Raw genomic sequence first — 18,897 nt, 5'->3', positions numbered from 1 at the left:
TGGGTCCGGAAGATCCCTGGAGGAGGAAATGGCAAACTTCTCCAGTTTTCTTGCCTGGAGAATCCCATTGTCAGAGGAGCCTGATGGGCTACCATCCATGGAGTCACAAAGAGTTGGACATGACTGAGTAACTGAGCATGAATGTTCATACATACATGTAAATGTATCAATGACAGAATGAAGTTATTATTTTGAATCAGTGTTTTGTGGTCCAACAATCTTTCAGCATTTAAATAAGTTTATAAAAGTGCAAGTACACTTTAGTGTTTTGCCTCATCTCTTCAGGGTTGTCAAAATTGGCTCAATATTCATTACTATAAAGTGTTTTGAGCCCTTTTTAAAGAGTTATAAAAATTCTAACAAATTATTTAGTGTTGACATGCAAGATAGAAGTCTTGGAGGAAAACAATATAAGGTCAATAAAAAGAATTTGACAAGGTTGTCTCTAACTGAAAAAATGAGGCCAGGATGAAACAAAATCATTCTACAGTTCTGTTAACATAGCTAACCAATAGATATATGTGATTTTTGTTTGATTAATTTGGATAGGATTTAGGCAGTCTTCACAAAAGAATTTAAAATGTTTATGCTGTCCTCTTCTAAGCTGGTTTTATATTTTTTATATTTTATGAGAAAAACCCATAATAAGGAATAGATAATAAAGAAATGAGCTCTTGAAATGGAGCAGGAACCTGTGGTCCTTGCCCCCCATATCCTCAGCCTGCCCTTTGTCCGTGAAAAAACTTTAGCCAAGGAGTAAGTTTAATCAGAGAAATGAAAATTGCTAAAACAAAGGAAAAATGGTCCAACAAGACTGAATAATAATAGTTTAGCCATTAATCATAGTCAAGGACTTTAGTTCCCCTTCAAGGGCAATTGATGATATTCTGTGCCATGACCTTTCAGCTGTCTTCTAGACACTGAAACTCCCAGCAGGTGGAAGATGATAAGTACATGATGACCAGACTAGTCATGACATGAGCTGCCACGATTCCAAGAACTGGCCTCAAAGAAATGGGAACAAACTAACCCTGGACCTAAAGACTAACTGTACTTAAAACAATCAAGATGAGGCTCATGAGACCACCACATGACAAATTTCAAGATGACTATCAGAGCTGACTACCATTCTGCTTGTGGCACCTCCCTGCATTGTTTTGCCCACTGATTGTCAGTGGGGAGAGTCGCATTTGGAGGAGAATCTCCTAGTTGCCACCCTCCAAAGTAAAACAACTGTTCTTTTCCACCAACCTCGCCTCTTTATTGGCTTCTGAGTCAGGAGCATCCAGACCCCACTTTCGGTAACAGTTTTGGAGCCCTGTGTGGGGCGGTTGTGTTCTCGCGACATCTGGCTTCCCAGGATTTCCCCCAGGAGAGCCACAGCCATGTCACTGCACCAGAACGGCTGTGAGGAGCCCACAGATCTTGGCTAGCTGGCCCTGAGAGGGAGGCTTTGGGGGGCATTCTAAGAAGTTGCTGAAATCATTTGTTCCTGGGATCCTCCCCCTTTCCCCTCTGCTTACTGCTGGCTGCCAACTTAATGCTTTTCCTTGGTGAAAGGGAAACACGCATTAGGAGGAGGTGATGAGTTTCAAGACTGAGTAAGTCCACTCTTACTCAGTCTTCTGAGTAAGCTTCTCTTTTGAGCATGAAGTGCTATTTGGGCATTTTGCCCATGGTTCTGACATGTGTCTGCTTTGGGGGACCATTTGTGTTGGAGAAGTATTTATCTGGGACTCTTGGTCAGTGGTGATCCTCTCAAAGGACATGTGACAGTTGTCTTCTGGTGTGTGAGTGTGCATTCCATGTGTGACTGGTACTCTCGTTGCCTTTTGTAAAATGGGAGATTCAGGTTCAACTCAGAAAACTTTAAGCAATGAAACTATGACTAAAGAAAAATAAAGATAATTTTTTTTTAAACACTGTGTTGCTGACAGTATTCCTCAGACTCCAGAGAAAATTGGTTAAGATGAAACTCTTGAAATTCCAAAACTTTTTTGTTTTTGCAAATGCAGTTAGAGAAAGCTAGCTGGATAAATGCTGTTTTCAAAATTCTAACCCTGAGAGAGAGAGAAAAAAAATATGCCTAGGAGAAAGCTTGAAATTAACTCTTATCATGTCCTTGAAATACAAACACGGCTCACTTTGCCTGAGACTTCAGCCTTGGGTTAATTAGAACTTCAAGCCAAGGGGGGATAAAAGGAGTTGGTAGGGAGGAAGAGAAGCCTTTTAAACTCAAGTGAGTACATTCAAATTATTCCAACTGTTATTCATGAGCTGATAAGTTCTATATTGAAATATAAAATTTGAGATCTCTGTCTGAATATCATGTGTCTATATGTGATATTGTCATGAATGGTTTTAAAGGCTTTCAGATAAAGTCTTTGAAAAAATTGTGTTTCAGGAATGTTCATCTAAAAATAGTTTTTTTCCAGATTTTTGGTAACTTTAAATTTTAGAGTTTTTCTAAATTAAGTTTTCTGATGAAAATTAATTGAATGTCTAAATCATTTTTAATGTAAAATACTGATACATTACTGAACAAATTTAAGTTTACCTAATTTTGCCTTCTTATGAGAGAAAAAGCACTAAAGATGTTTGGGTTTATTAACCACACATCTCATACCACATTAAAGAGAAATTATGCTATGAGGAAAATATATGTTTTTAGAGGTTATGGAATGTGTTCTTAAGTTTGCCAATCAGTAAATAATAGTGTAACAGTTCAATTATTTGTTTCTTGGGTTTTTAAGACCTTTAACATTTAAAAATTGTAATATGTAATTAAAACCACTAAAAATGACAAGGAAAGCATTTCAGTGTGTAAAGCAAGAGGAATATGTGCTGTCATCAAGAGAAGGTATAAAGGAAGGAGTTTTTAAAAAAAAATTTTTTGAGGAAAAATGATGATAATAATTTTGTCCTAGAGCTGTTTGTTTCTGGATGGGGAAAATTAAGGGACAAATCATGTGGATACAAAAAGTAATAAAAAAAAAAGTTTGTGGAAAAAAGGGAACTTTGAAAAAAAAGAATTTTCTGTTTTTAGGAGTGATTAAGATTAGACTGGATTTAATTAAATCCACTTAGTATTTAAATTTAGTTAAATGAACTTCGTTGTCAATAGTAAGCTGATACAAGACTGAAATTTGGTTGTCTTACTCCCTGTTAAGAAAACAAATTTTTCCTGAAATATTGAACTGCTTTTGATAACAAACTGTAAGTTTCTTTCTCTAGCTATCTTTGAGTATTCCAAAGAGCCCCTAATGCTAATGTGCTGTGCTTAGTCATGTCAGACAATTTGTGACCCCATGGACTATAGCCTGCCAGGCTCCTCTGTCCGTGGGATTTTCCAGGCAGGAATACTGGAGTGGGTTACCATGCCCTTCTCCAGGGGATCTTCCCAACTCAGGGATTGAGCCCACCTCTCCTGCATTGGCAGACATATTGTTTACTACTGAGCCACCAGGGAATCCTCTAAAAAGTCCCTAGGCATCTCAGAAGAAATATTAAAGTAACTAGGATTATTTGATATGTTAAATTATATGGGAAACATTTGATAACTTTCAGATCATACTGTTGAACTGGGTACGAAATGTAAAGAATTCTAATGGAAAACTATTGTTTTGCTTAAAATCATATTTTTGACCCCAATGTTCTGGATGGAAAAAATTGTCTGTTCAAGTTATCACAAAGTATACTTACCTATGATGTTTATCACTACCTCTTGAGAGGGAATTCCTCACTAAGTCAGATGCCTATTGCCTGAATGTAGCTTAAGAAATGAATATTCACGTTTCAATTACTGTCCATGCTGAATTATTTTAAAATAAATGACTGGCATTGTAAAAAATTTTTTTTCATTGGTAGTTGAAGGGGAGTAGGTAAAATTTCCTAATTTTCCAAGTTGAATTCAATCTCTGTTGCATTTCTCCCCCCTTTCCACAATGGAGGGGGTTCTATGGTATTAAAAAGCCACACTGTTACTAGAATTTTAGCTTCACCAACTGTCTCAGTTTCTTTCAGATAGAACTTCATTATCTTTCGTATAGTTTTCTGCCACTGGATCCTTTTTTAGTTTCTAGCATGTAGTCTTCCCATCTTCCAACCTGTTAATTATTAATATTTTCAGAATAATTTGTTTTTCAATGTCAATTCATGTAACTTTTAAAAAGTTTTCACACCTTCTCATTGCCTTCTCATAACAATGAAATCCTAAACAGATTCAATGCTAATCAAAATCTAACCTTCTCCTCTGTCTTGATTCTCACTATCTGACGTTCTCTGCCTCTTTTTTCCCCCTATATTTTATCTCCACCAAATTGCCTATGTTTCACTGCCAATACACCACAAGTATACTGTGTTTTAAATGACCTCATTTTCACACACCTGCTCTTTTGCCCCGGATTCACTTACCTTTTTTCTTCATCCGGCTAATCTTAATCCATCTTTTAAATTCAAATGTCCTTTTCCCCCCAGATTTTTTCCACTGGCCTGGGTCACAAAGAGTCTGATGCCCTGCACATAAACCTCTGAAACATCATTGGTTCCTTAAAATATAAAACTTAACTACTGTGTTGCTCTTCTCTTTTCCAATTGGCCATGAGCTCTCCAAGCTCATGGACTGATCATATCTGAGAATTTGGAATCCTGAAACCTTAGAACACTCCTTAGCAAAATGTAAGTACAATAACTGCATCTTAATTTACTTCAATTAAATGTGTAGGTGTGTAATCTTGGACTTCGTTTCACATTTCCTTTAGCTTAGCTTCTTCATCTATACATAACTACACATACTTAGTGAGTTGTACTAAGTTTTAAAAGAGACTATCCATGTAGTGCTTGGTCAGTATTAAATGCTGAAAAATGTTAGTTCACGTCATGGTTCCACCAAAGCATATATTGGAAACTTGTTGGGTGGTTCCCCTTAATACTTCTGTAGGATTTTCTGTTTATGTGAGTGATGCAAGAGCTACTTCTAGCACTTATTACAAGACTCCTCTGGCCATAGTTAATGGGCCCAGGATGATTTCTGATATAAAAGCATCAAGGGTTTCCTTCCCTAGTATCTGAGCCTGAGAACTAAAAAGATCTGTGGATGTTTTGAAATGTAAATGGATACCGAGGCAGAAGCAGAGATGAAAGAAATAGAAGGACCTAGAAGGCATTTAACTTTCTACTTTCAGATATTTCTTACAATCCAAATATATTCCTGTTTTCAGGCCCTCTGTTTATTTTTTATAAAAGTTCCTCTTTTGCTTGTCACTAGATTTCTGTTTTACAAACAAAACATTCTAACCAAAACAAATGAGATTAAGTTCTCTTTAGAAAACAGTGTAATTATGGTTTTCTAACAATACACCTTAATCAGATAATCAATGGCTGATGGCTTGGGATGATATGCTGTGTTTATATTAAAAATATGAGCTGGCAATATGTGACCCAAAATAATGAGTCATGGTTTTCACCATATTCAACTTTCAACATCTACAAAAGGGAATTACAGAGGCAAGCAACAAAATATGTATTCCATAAGCAGGTAAAGAACATAATAATCACCCATTTATAACTGTTTTTATCATTTCACTGATAAGACACTTCAGAAATTATAAAATATGTCCTTGCTGTCCTGGATGTGGGTATCATGGGCCATTTCTTTAATGAGTATCAACTTTCTTTTCCTTCACTCAATGTCATGTCTCATCTATCGATTCTTCCCTCCATCAAGATCAATGCACCAAAAAAATCTATTTACTTTATAATGCAATATAAAATACAAATGCTTTGAAATATTAATGCCCAAAGGATTATTTCATTTGAATAGGATAAAAGGACACAATTCCCTTGCTGCCTTTCAAATACTATTATTACTGTGAATTTAGAAAGTGTGGAAGTAAGATTAAATAGCCTTGGGAGAAAACAATGCTAAACATATTTTAAAATAGCAAATAAAAGTTGTGGATGGCATTTCTTCCAAACAATCAAGATTCATTGCCTTTAAAATCTACTTCTGAAGTGAAACTCTTCAGAACTCCACTGCTCAGAGTAACTAAATGCTGAGCTTTGATGTCCAAAGAGGTTTTCTGCATGAACTTTCAATTATGCAGACTGTGCCTCGCTTACATTTTCAGAGCCCTCTCACCTAGATTGAATTGTTGTTCCTTTGCACTTGCATTCTCTCTGATTCATTTTCCCCCTGTCTCATCAGAGTGCTTCATACCATGTTTTCACATCCGCCTACCTTTCACACACACAACAAAATGATGGTACATAAATGCTGGCTTTGGGGGACTTAATCATTAATTGATGTGTGGAGAGATCTCCTTTCTTCATATCAGCATATAGATTTCCTCATGACTTACAAAAGAAGGATGCTGCCTTTTAAGTTGAGGGGAATAGCCTGACCCATCAAAACAGATCATAGATACAGATATAGATACAAAATATGCACACGCATGTATATGGTATTAAATCAGTTTAACCTTTATAATGCCTGTGTGCTCCGTCACTGAGTTGTGTCCAACTCTTTGCAACTCCAGCTGTAACCTGCCAGGATCCTCTGTCCATGGGATTTCCCAAGCAAGAATACTTGAGTGAGTTGTCATTTCCTTCTCCAGGGGGTCTTCCCAACCCAGGGATCTAACCCACATCTCCTACTTGGAAGACAGATTCTTTGCCACTGAGCCACCAGGGTTAACCTTTATAAATACATATATTATATAATTATACAAGTAATATATTTATATTAAAGGTGTATAGAATATACCCTTTTTTGCCGATTTAGGAAATTACAGGGCATCTTCAGGACAGAAAGACTATGATTCTAAATCTTCCCATTACATGTAATATGTGGTGTCTGGTCATAAGATACTTATACATAATCAATGAGTTAGGGAAAACAGAAACATAAACACTTCAGTTACTGAACTTTTAATTTCTCAAAAAAGTCATTGTTTTTCCCACTTAAAGGCCTTTGCACATGATGCTTTCTCTACCTGAAAGTCTCTTCCTCTTGTTTCAGCTGAACCACTGCTTCTCAGGGAGATCCTCACCTGACTTTTATGTCTAAATTATGTCTTTCTTTTACCTCCTCTCCTAGTACTATAAGTTTCCTTTATGTAAAGTATATTAATGTATCTGACCATGGTGGGTATTCAGTGCCTTGCACAGCACTAGCTCATCATAAATATTCTCTTTATCTATTGGCTAGAATGAATATGTGAATGAATGAATGAAAAGATAAAGAAGTGAAAAATGAAGAATGGTGGGAATTCCTGAAGTTCAGCCATATAGTGGGTTTTCAACTTTTCCTTGAGATCAGGCCATATACATTCTTAGCTTGGGGGCAGAATAGTAGGATCAGTTCAGTTCAGTCGCTCAGTCGTGTCCGACTCTGCAACCCCATGAATCACAGCACACCAGGCCTCGCTGTCCATCACCAACTCCCAGAGTTCACTCAAACTCACATCCATCGAGTCGGTGATGCCATCCAGCCATCTCATCCTCTGTTGTCCTCTTCTCCTCCTGCCCCCAATCCCTCCCAGCATCAGAGTCTTTTCCAATGAGTCAACTCTTTGCATGAGGTGGCCAAAGTACTGGAGTTTCAGCTTTAGCATCATTCCTTCCAATGAACACCCAGGACTGATCTCCTTTAGGATGGACTGGTTGGATCTCCTTGTAGTCTAGGGGACTCTCAAGAGTCTTCTCCAACACCACAGTTCAAAAGCATCAATTCTTTGGTGCTCAGCTTTCTTCACAGTCCAACTCTCACATCCATACATGCCCACTGGAAAAACCATAGCCTTGACTAGACGGACCTTTGTTGGCAAAGTAATGTCTCTGCTTTTGAATATACTATCTAAGTTGGTCATAACTTTCCTTCCAAGGTTAAGTGTCTTTTAGTTTCATGGCTGCAATCACCATCTGCAGTGATTTTGGAGCCCCCCAAAATAAAGTCTCTCACTGTTTCCACTGTTTCCCCATCTATTTCCCATGAAGTGGTGGGACCGGATGCCATGATCTTCGTTTTCTGAATGTTGAGTTTTAAGCCAACTTAAAACTCTCCTCTTTCACCTTCATCAAGAGGCTTTTTAGTTCCTCTTCACTTTCTGCCATAAGGGTGGTGTCATCTGCATATCTGAGGTTATTGATATTTCTCCCGGCAATCTTGATTCCAGCTTGTGCTTCTTCCAGCCCAGTGTTTGTCATGATGTACTCTGCATAGAAGTTAAATAAGCAGGGTGACAATATACAGCCTTGACGTACTCCTTTTCCTATTTGGAACCAGTCTGTTGTTCCATGTCCAGTTGCTTCCTGACCTGAATATAGGTTTCTCAAGAGGCTGGTCAGGTGGTCTGATATTCCCATCTCTTTCAGAATTTTCTACACTTTATTGTAGTCCACAGAGTCAAAGGCTTTGGCATAGTCAATAAAGCAGAAATTGATGTTTTTCTGGAACTCTCTTGCTTTTTTGATGGTCCAGTGATTTTGGAGCCCAAGAAAATAAAGTCTCTCACTGTTTCCATTGTTTCCCCACCTATTTGCCATGAAGTGATGGGACCAGATGCCATAATCTTCATTTTTTGAATTTTGAGTGTGAAGCCAGCCTTTTCACTCTCCTCTTTCACCTTCATCAAGAGGCTCTTTTGTTCCTCTTCACTTTCTGCCATGAGAGTGGTGTCATCTGAATATCCGAGGTTATTAATATTTCTCCTGGTAATCTTGATTCCAGCTTGTGCTTGATCTGTGTTAGTCCTTGTTACCGGTGATGTTATCTGTGTTATTTGTGCCCTGGAAAGGCACCTGTACACCTCCCTGGACTGCTGTGCAGGGTGGTCCTGGCTGCTCTTCTGTTTTGCATATCTTCCAAGCCCTATATTCTGATCCAACCATGACAAATTCCAGCTCTGATTAAACTAGTCAAAATTGATTTCAGTTAATTATACCCACTATGGAAGCATTCATTTGCTGGTGTTTAAGAGTACTGAGTCTAGATTTGGACTCTTTGGTTCAAATCTTAGCTGTACTGCTTGTTAACTATTTAAACTTGGACGTGATTTCCCTTCTCTGTGCCTTGGTTTCCTCATCTCATAAGTGAGGGTAAAGGAAGATTCTATGATGAGCATTGGCACACTGTATATAATATTTTCTTCAATTACAATTAGTAAAAGCATTTGATTGATCATATAAACTATATTCCCATCAGAAACATAAACAGTATTGTCCCTTCATTTTTACTTATTTATATATAGTCTTTCTTTACTGTGTTTCTAATATAGTCACCCAAGAAAACCCAACTATAAATTTAAATTACAAAATACCTTCTCTAGTCCAGTACCTCACTTAACTTTGATAAGAAAGCCTTATGAATCCCAGGCTCATGAAAGTCTAATGAAGACTTGTCACATAAATTGTGACAAGTGAATCTTTATTACTAACTTTCACTGGTCCTTGGTCAAAACCTTCTTCTTAGTCCCTCAAATGACTATTTCAGAGCATCATCTGCCTGCTCATTCTCATATCTTGAAAACATTTAGGCCATTTGCTATTATTTGCTTCATAATCTTGCCACTCAGATTTCTTAAACGTGTGAACTACATACTTTGTCTTCACTTCCTGACTCACCACTGGAACATGTCCTATAACTTTATGTACTGAGAACATTCTCATTAGAGTCACCAACAATCTCCGTATGCCAGATTCCAAGGATAATTTGTGTACTTATCACACTGTAAAGTCACTGTTTCATGGGACAGAATTGTTCACGTCATCCTCCTTAAAATTCTATATTCCGTTAGTTTCCGTATCACACACTTTACTGGTCATTTTCACATCTTTTCATCTCTGTGGATTCCTCTTCCATGGTTCATGCTTGCACTTTTGGTGTCTCTTTGGTGATTTACCAGAAAGCACGAACTCCTTGGTCACTCTCCTAGTTTCAACTACTGATCCACTGATGTTCCCCTCAAGCTTTTCTTTGCCTGAGCTTCCACATATATTCTAAATATAGTTACAGATGTACTTGCTTGAAAGCTTTTGCATGTATGGTTATTCTGGGTACCTATGATAGGTGGAGGTTTTATACTAAGATACAGAGAGTTGAGAGTCTAAAGGTTACATGCACAACAACTGAAGAAATTATGTGAATATCTTGAGTAGAAGAGGGTCAGAAAGTTGAGAAATCTGAAAGGAGAAATGTCTGGTATTAGATAATGTAACTTCCTATAAATGACTCTCCTGCTTTAATGCCTTACATGAAATGTACTTTTGATGGTCAGGATTTGTGAGTGTAAGAAAAATGATAGTGAGGATTGATAAAAGAAATGTCTTCTGAAGCCAGAAGGATATTGTTTAATGGTATTGAATATAAAGATTGAATTATATTATTTCTGTCCAGTGAAGGATCTGATTTTTAACTCAGACCCCATTAGGAATTACTTCCTCTACTATACAAAATAAAATATAATAAACTTCCCTATCACTACAGTGTGACAAAGAATGTAAAAGGCACCAAATATACCAGCACATCAGAAGTTGAGTGAGGTATCATCACTCCATGGTACCTGAAATTAAGGGTAGGCATTTTTCACAGCATATTGGAGAGATGCAGCTTTTTGAACAATTCAATTGTTACTCCTTTTCTTTAAAATCTAATAGCAAAGTGCAATAGCACAGCCTGAGCAATCTCTCCTGTTACAAGAAAGTGACAACCAGGGCAGACCAAACTGAAATGGGAATATTATGTGTCATCAGAAAAGAAACAGCAGAACTTGTATGAAGAGAGAAGAGGAGGAATTTTGACATCAATAGACAGAGTAATTACATCAGCCTCTGATTATAAGCTTTACTGGCTGCTCAGTTAATAAAAAAGACTGTGTATAGTTTATATATTTTTCAATTGTTGTGACTAAGATTGTATAAAGCACATATTTTCCATTTCATAATTTGAATCCAGCCTTAAAAGAGACTATTTTATTGTTTTCATAAAAGATGAGCTAAATAATCCCTTCATGGAAGGATTGAGACACGAACTGTGTAAGACATTTTCTTGATAATGCAATAAGGTTTCACATACACAGAGCAGACAAAGTCAGGCCAGGTAAGCAGGAAAATCCACAGACTGCTGTAGTAATAAGTTGACTTTTACCTGGAAGTTTTATATGCTTGAGGACAACTGTAAGAATACTCATTGAATTCAATACTGCCTCCCATAATGCTGTCTTATCATAACTTCCACCAATTTAACATGTTATGAGTATATTTTATACTGAAATTTAAAGTAATGACTCAAAGACACACAATCTATATGTGAGATTTATTTTTATATTAATAAAAATGTATTGAAATCCTACTAATTGTGTAACCTACTTTTGGGGATGTGGAAAAAAAAAGTGTTAGTTGCTCAGTCATGTCCAACTTGGACTGTAGTCCACCGGGCTCCTCTGTCCATGAAATTTTCCAGGCAAGAATAATGGAGTAAGTAGTCATTCCCTTCTCCAGGGGATCTTCCTGACCTAAGGATCAAATCCTGGTCTCCTGCACTGCAGGCAGATTCTTTACCATCTGAGTCACCATGGAAGAGATTAAGCTTTTACTTTCTTGGAGTTTTTCTTCTAGTTGAGAGGAGAGAAAATTAATATATTGTCAAACTCAAAATCAATATACGTTGTGAAGCCAATAGTAAACAAACAAACAAAAAAAGTAGGAACAGTAGTCAGGGAAGTCTTTTCTGAGTAAGTGAGATTTGAGCCAAGTTTTAAATGAAGTGAGGGAGTGAGATATGAGAAGACGGAGGAGAAAGTTCTAGGAAGGAGAATGCCTACAAATGCCCTTTGGTATGAAAACACTGAATTCAAGGTCAAGGACAACCAGAAGGATATGTTGGAAGAATGGTGGGAATGGTCATGTCAAGAGTGTATGTATGCCCTTTGACTTGAAGTGTTGGATAAATGAAGTTCTTATTACAGAGCCTCAGAAAACTTGGAGAGAACAAAGCTGTAGGTTAAATTACTCAAAATTCAGATACCATTTTACAACATGCAGGAAATCATGAGGATGAGATTTAATATGGAGAATTAGAAGGTAAAAAAACCTCTGGAAGAGCTCAGAGAAAGCTACAAGCACCTTCAAGGTATCAGAGAGGAAAGAAATCACAGGAAATGGCTACCAATGATTTCAATTTCCTGGAGCACCAAAACGAGTGATTCAGAGGAAGTTATTCATACACTGCATCCAAGAAAATCTCTCTTCTGTTGCCCGCTGAAACCTGTGACCTTTATTTCTTGTCTGAACAGCACTGACTTTGGATCAAGTGCCACATATCAGGGTAAAAGCATTCTGTGGGTTGCTTCAGGAAAGGAGCCACATCTGGTACAATAGCTTATATTGAGGTCATCAATTAATTGTATTTATGATGCTCTCCATCCTTCTTTTCATCATATTTAAACACACCAAATAGATGACTTAAAAGAAGACCTACCACAAATCGACGTTCATTCATCTTTTAAGTCTTTCATGGCACTAAATTCCATCATTCCTCCAGACATGTCATACTGGTTTCTGTTTTTCATTTTACTAAAACATAAATTAGTGGTAGAGGGGAGACCAGTTCCAGAACTTACACTTGATTCTTTCTAATATGATAGATGTTGAATCAAGGTACAAATAGCCAAAGGAAAAATTTTGTGAATTTCCAAATAAGGAGAAAACATTGTGGAAAAACCCACAGACACACTGAGCTCACTTTAACATACACTCCTTCCAAAACTCCATTTATCACCTGACTGCCACAATCCCCTCTCTGATTCATGGTCCAGAGGGTGATTTTTTGATCTTTAAAGATTATTTTTACTTCAGAGTTTATTAATTCTTCAAAATCCTGGAAATTTTCTTCTTTTCAGACCACAGCCATCCTCTAAAATGGATGCAGGAACATTTTAGGAGAAATAGAAGGAAGATTTAGAGTACCTCTGCTTGGCAGTGTCTCTGGTCCTTCTTTAGACATATCCATCATTCTCTTCTTTCAAGGAATATAGGGCTGTAATTTGCCTCCAGTCTAGAATTAGCTGAAAACTTATGATTTTCCATTATACTAACTCAATCAGGTATATCCACCAACCAAGAGATTATTTTTCTATTATCTGAATTAAGGAAGAATTTAATAGCATGCCTATCTATTTCAATTTCATGAACCTCATGATCGATTAGCCATGGCCAAATATTGCAGCTTGCCAAACCTACTGATTTTACCTCAAGCCCTGCTTTTCATGACAGCTATCATGCTTATTGTGTCATTTGTAATTAACCTATGGCACTTGGCCTCTGCCATTCTAAAATCTTACCTTTAACAAAAATATCAGCAAGACTGTATCCATGCTCACATTTCTCCCCTTCATTTCTGCTTTCTGAGAACAATATCAGAGGTTTTAAAGGATGTTCTATCACCGATGTTCTTTTTTTTTTTAAGTTTTTATTTGGGTATAGTTTCTTTACAATGTTATGTTAATTTTTGCTGTACAGCAAAGTGATATATATATATATATATATATATATATATATATATATATATCTGATCCCTCTTGTTTGGATTTCTTTCCCATTTAGGTCACCACAGAGCACTGAATAGAGTTCCTGTGCTATGTAAGTAGCTTCTCATCAGTTATCTGTTTTATACACCGTATTATATATATGTTAATCCCAATCTACCAGTTCATACCCCCTCTTCTTCCCTGTTTGTGTGCAGACATTTGTTCTCTATATCTGTGTCTCTATTTCTGCTTTGCAAATAGGTTAATCTGTACCATTTTTGTAGATTTCATATATATGCATTGATATGTGATACTTGTTTTTCTCTTTCTGACTTACTTTACTGTTTGACAGTCTCTAGGTCAATCCACATAATGCTATAGTACAGTTTATTGGACCCTCCCGGGGAAATAATTGGGTAAGCAATTCACCATCATTAATCCATATTTACACACCTATCTCTCTAGTCTTTGGATTCCTTGGTCTAGATAATGCAAGAGGATTTCTGGCATCTTACCTTCCTTTAATGTAGGTGATCATGGTGTCCAGATTTTGAGCTATTACTGTCAATCCTAGAAGCTTGAACTAATACGGCATTATGACTGTATGGTGAGGTGTTTCTATGTTGCCAAGCATGGCTTGATCTAATGTTACATTCCTTCTTCCTTGATCTTAAACCTTTAGAATCCATTCATATTTACGTTTCCTAGATTTATGCTGATAGACATTTGTAAAATTCTGCAATGTTTTTTCATGTATAAGCTACCTTGACCTAGGGAGCTTATATCAGTAGAGCTTCATTCTACTGATTTTTAAGTCTGGAAAGAAAAAGAGATCATCTATGTGGGACCTAAAAAGAAACAATAATACTAGAAATTATGACTTCCTGATGAATTTTAGGCAAGTCTTTCACTTATCTAGGAAAAGTTTTGAAGATGATGAACAGCAAATTTTCAGCAAAGAGTCTCCCAGGTCTGTGAAAACATATAAAGGAATGAATAATGCTCATAAGCATACAGTAAAGACCTGGCAAGAGTGAAGGAAACTGAGGATTATGGATAACAATACCAATAAAATAATTCAGTGACATTCTGAATATTTACACATAATTTCATTATTTGAAATTTAGTTAAAAAGCAAAATGTCTATATTCTCAACTCATTTAGAAAGGGAAACTTAAGCACCTTCTTTTTTCCCTATAGACCTTTAAGAGGGAGGTCTTCCAAAATGTCAGTAGGCTTTGCAATTTAAAACATCAAATAAAAAACTTACTTTATAATTAGTTATACTGTAAAACCTATTGACCTGGTAGTTAAACAACTAAAATTTTTAGACAAGGCAATATCACTAACTTTTTTGATTTTCTTTGATTCTCAAAAATAATTACACAAAATTTCAGATGTGTGTTATTTCAAATAAGAAATAAAAGATTATAAAATGGTGACCTGATTTCTGTTATCTCAGAAATTTTAAATAGCTCAAATTGAATACTGGTGCTTAAATTTAGGCATGAAGTAAAAAGCTGTTTTATTTCGTGTTATTCTGCTAAACTCAAGATTATTTTGTTCAGAATATATTAATTATTTTAAATACGAGAGTACTTAAGTGAAGTTCAGTTCAGGTCAGTACAGTCGCTCAGTCGTGTCTGACTCTTTGCGACCCCAAAAAGACCTGACAAATTTAAAGTCAGTATTTAATTTGCTTATCCAAGTTTTCTATGTCTCACTTCTCTCTTTCACCTTATCTTAAATCTTATATCTTTTTAAATTTACGTAGAAAATGTTTAGTTCAGAACAGAATGTCAACAAATACACATTAAAAAGCTAACCTAAAGCCAGTTTGTTATTTTAAAACTTTAATATGTTTTATGCATAAGCATCAATGATTCCTTTATAAAATAACAAAAAACTATGAAAAAGTATCTTAGTTTTAAACCACATGTCTCCAATAAAGCACTTGCATAATTAGAAACACAGCAACAATTCAGTGGAGTTAAAACTAGACAGAATCAGGAACAGAGCAATTAAGTTATAATAAAGAGTATAGGGCCCATCTATACTCTTTATTATAGTTTAACATAGATGATAGAAGTGCATTGATGTTAGAAATATTGATGATGGATTTTACATGAGATGGGAAATAATGACTTCCCTGTAGTCATTTTCCTATGCATTCACCACATTTTTTTATTCCCAAATCCTTCAGCTTTATTTGGTTATATTTTTCCATTGTCAGCATTCAAAGTTAAGGCACTGTACTGAGACTGGGTTTAAAACAGTCATCACAAAGATAATTCAGAACACTTCCAAGTAAATATTTGAAGCAAGTTTTTTAGCAGAACTCATAGAAAGTTAACACATTACTTGAATTATATGGTCTAAGCCATGGAAAGAGAAATAAAAACAATCCTCCAGATGTGTTAAGAATTAGAGAGCATCAAATTGTTTAAACAATCCAGAGTATTTAAAGAAATAGGAGCAAATCCTGATTGGTAACCTCACAAAAGCAAGAATGAAATATGAGTGCCTTTATGGTCAGACCTGGAGGATTTTTTTTTTCTTTTTATGGTTTCATTATACTTGTTTCTGTATGTGAACTGCCACAAAACATAAAACCAGAAAATACATGAAGAATCTTTTGAGAGACATAGCATCCTACACATGTAAATCTTGGTGCCTCTTTGTCTTCATGGCTAGTGTATGTATTTTGGCAGTAACAATAATTTGTATTAAGCGTACTTCTTCATTTTAAGTCCCCTCAGAGTCCATAATGGCACTAAGTCAGTAAATACTGTACAACATTGTAATTCTGTCCAGTTCTAGAGACAACAATCACTTGGCATGATTAGAGGTGAACGAGTTTCAATTATGAAGTTGCTCTGCATCTTCTTTTTTTTTTTTTAGAGAAAAGGCATGATTAGAGGTGAACGAGTTTCAATTATGAAGTTGCTCTGCATCTTCTTTTTTTTTTTTTTAGAGAAAAAATATTTTGGAATTATTTCTTTCATGTTAAAGTAGAATCTTAAACCATTAGAAAAGTGATTCTGCAGTATAAAATGAGCATAAAATATTATAACAAAGTTGATTATATCCCAGGAATACAGAGTTGGTTTCATTTTAGAAAACCAACTAATGTAGCTCATCACACTCATAGAAAGCATGGAGGAAATCATTATCTCAATAGAGTTACAAAAAAACACTTGATAATGTCATGTTGTGTGTTCGTTGCTCAGTCGTGTCTGACTTTTTGCGACCCCATGGACTGTAGCCTGCCAGGCTCTTCTGTCCATGGGGGATGCATCTTCTTAAATAACCTTTCCTTCTCAAAAACAAAAGAAACGATGAAAGTATTTTGAAAGAAAAATAGGGCCAGAGAAAGAAATAAGACCATATAGTAAAAGACATGTTGTTACTGTGATGATTTTAAACTGTTTATCAAAAACCTAGATCTAGTATTAAACATAAATATCTATATTTCCACATATAATATGGGCTATCAATATAATATGTAATATTAGTATAATTTTCACATTTGTAGTATCAATATAATGAACTCCAAGGCTATAAGGTGAGAAGATAATTCAGAGGAAAGATGCTAAATGAAGAAAGAGATTATTTTGAAACAGGGTACCTCATTTGATGATTCGTGGCAACCTCTAGACCTAATTCTTTTTACCTCAAGTCAGAAAGGATGAGGAAATTTGACCACTGCTCAACAATATTTCAGTAGAAACAATGTTTTTGAAAATTGATACATTGTAGATTATACTCTACAGTTTTTTCCAAAACTGTAGAGTTTTAACAAATGCAAAATTAATTATAAAAAGGTCCATTTTTTTTGAGGATTAGCTTTAATTTTTACTTTGCCTGATACTGCATTTTGACATAATAGTGAAAATAAACTTACTTGCCATAATGATTTGGTACTAAAGAGCACTTTACACTGAATTAGTAGCAATTTTCTAGTGATTTTGTAAGATGATCCATATTTTAAAATGGCAATCTGTAGTTTATGGGCTTCCTTGGTGGCTCAATTGATAAAGAATCTTCCTGCAATGCAGGAGATCCAGGTTCAGTTCCTGGGTTGGAGAGGTCCCCTGGAGAAGGGAATGGCAACCCACTCCAGTATTCTTGCCTGGAGAATTCCATGAACAGAGGAGCCTGGTGGAATAAGATAATCCATATTTTAAAATGGCAACCTATAGTTTATAAGATGTATGTATAAACTGGAATTCTCTGCTGTGGTTATAAGTATTTCCATATGTAGCTCCGTCAACTAGCTAACCAGTTGTAGAACCACCTCAAGCAACCCTATTAGCTCCGTTGTTTGTGTTCAATTGCTCAGTCCTATCCTATTCTTTGGAGAAGGCAGTGGCGACCCACTCCAATACTCTTGCCTGGAAAATCCCATGGAGGGAGGAGCCTGGTAGGCTGCAGTCCATGGGGTCTCTGAGAGTCGGACACGACTGAGCGACTTCACTTTCACTTTTCACTTTCATGCACTGGAGAAGGAAATGGCAACCCACTCCAGTGTTCTTGCCTAGAGGATCCCAGGGACAGGGGTGCCTAGTGGGCTGCCGTCTATGGGGTGGCAAAGAGTCGGACACGACTGAAGCGACTTAGCAGCAGCAGCATCCTACTCTTTGTGACCCCATGGACTGTAGCCCACAAGGCTCCTCTGTCCATGGAATTTTCCAGGCAAGAAACTGGAATGGGTTGCCATTTCCACCTCCAGGGGATCTTCCCAACCCAGAAATCGAACCCACATCTCCTGTGTTTCCTGCATTGGCAGGTAAATTCTTTATCACCGAGCCACCTAGGAAGCCTCAGCTGCCTAAAGAAAGTGAAAGTAAAGTCGCTCAGTCGTGTCCGACTCTTTGCGACCCCATGGACTGTAGCCTATCAGGCTCCTCCGTCCATGGGGATTTTCCGGTCAAGAGTGCTGGAGTGGATTGCCATTTCCTTCTCCAGGGGATCTTCCCGACCCAGGAATCGAACCGGCTCTCCAGCATTGCAGGCAGACGCTTTACCGTCTGAGCCACCAGGGAAGCCCCAGCTGGCTAAGATAGTGCTTAAAAGTAAATATATCTCAGGCTTCCTTGGTGGCTCAGTGGTGGAGAATCTGCCTGCCAATGTAGAAGGCATGGCTTCAGTCCCTGATTCGGGAAGATCCCGCATGCCGCAGAGCAACTAAGCTCGCGTGCCATAGATATTGAGCCTGTGCTCTAGAGCCCGGGAGCGGCAGCTACTGAAGCCCACGCATCCTGGAGCCTGTGCTCCACAACAAGAGAAGCCACTGCAATGGGAAGCCTGCCCCTGCAATTAGAGGGAAGCCCCCGCTCCCCACAGCTAGAGAAAAGCCCGTGCAGCAGCAAAG

General features: G+C 37.0%; 1 long non-coding RNA gene across 1 annotated transcript in view; it reads left to right on the top strand.

Annotated features, from left to right (window-relative positions):
• Window positions 1–1,624: 1,624 nt before the first annotated feature.
• The window catches only part of LOC123329964, a 43,893-nt gene continuing 26,620 nt past the window's right edge, over window positions 1,625–18,897 (top strand). Inside the window, exons 1-2 of the long non-coding RNA XR_006545608.2 lie at window positions 1,625–2,239; window positions 13,600–13,635. This is a non-coding gene — a long non-coding RNA (uncharacterized LOC123329964). The remainder of the gene's footprint in view (window positions 2,240–13,599; window positions 13,636–18,897) is intronic.

The sequence above is a fragment of the Bubalus bubalis genome, chromosome 17, assembly GCF_019923935.1.
Source record: "Bubalus bubalis isolate 160015118507 breed Murrah chromosome 17, NDDB_SH_1, whole genome shotgun sequence".
NCBI lineage: Eukaryota > Metazoa > Chordata > Mammalia > Artiodactyla > Bovidae > Bubalus > Bubalus bubalis.
Note: the sequence above shows the minus strand (reverse complement) of the source record. Positions and strands in the feature narration are given on the sequence as shown.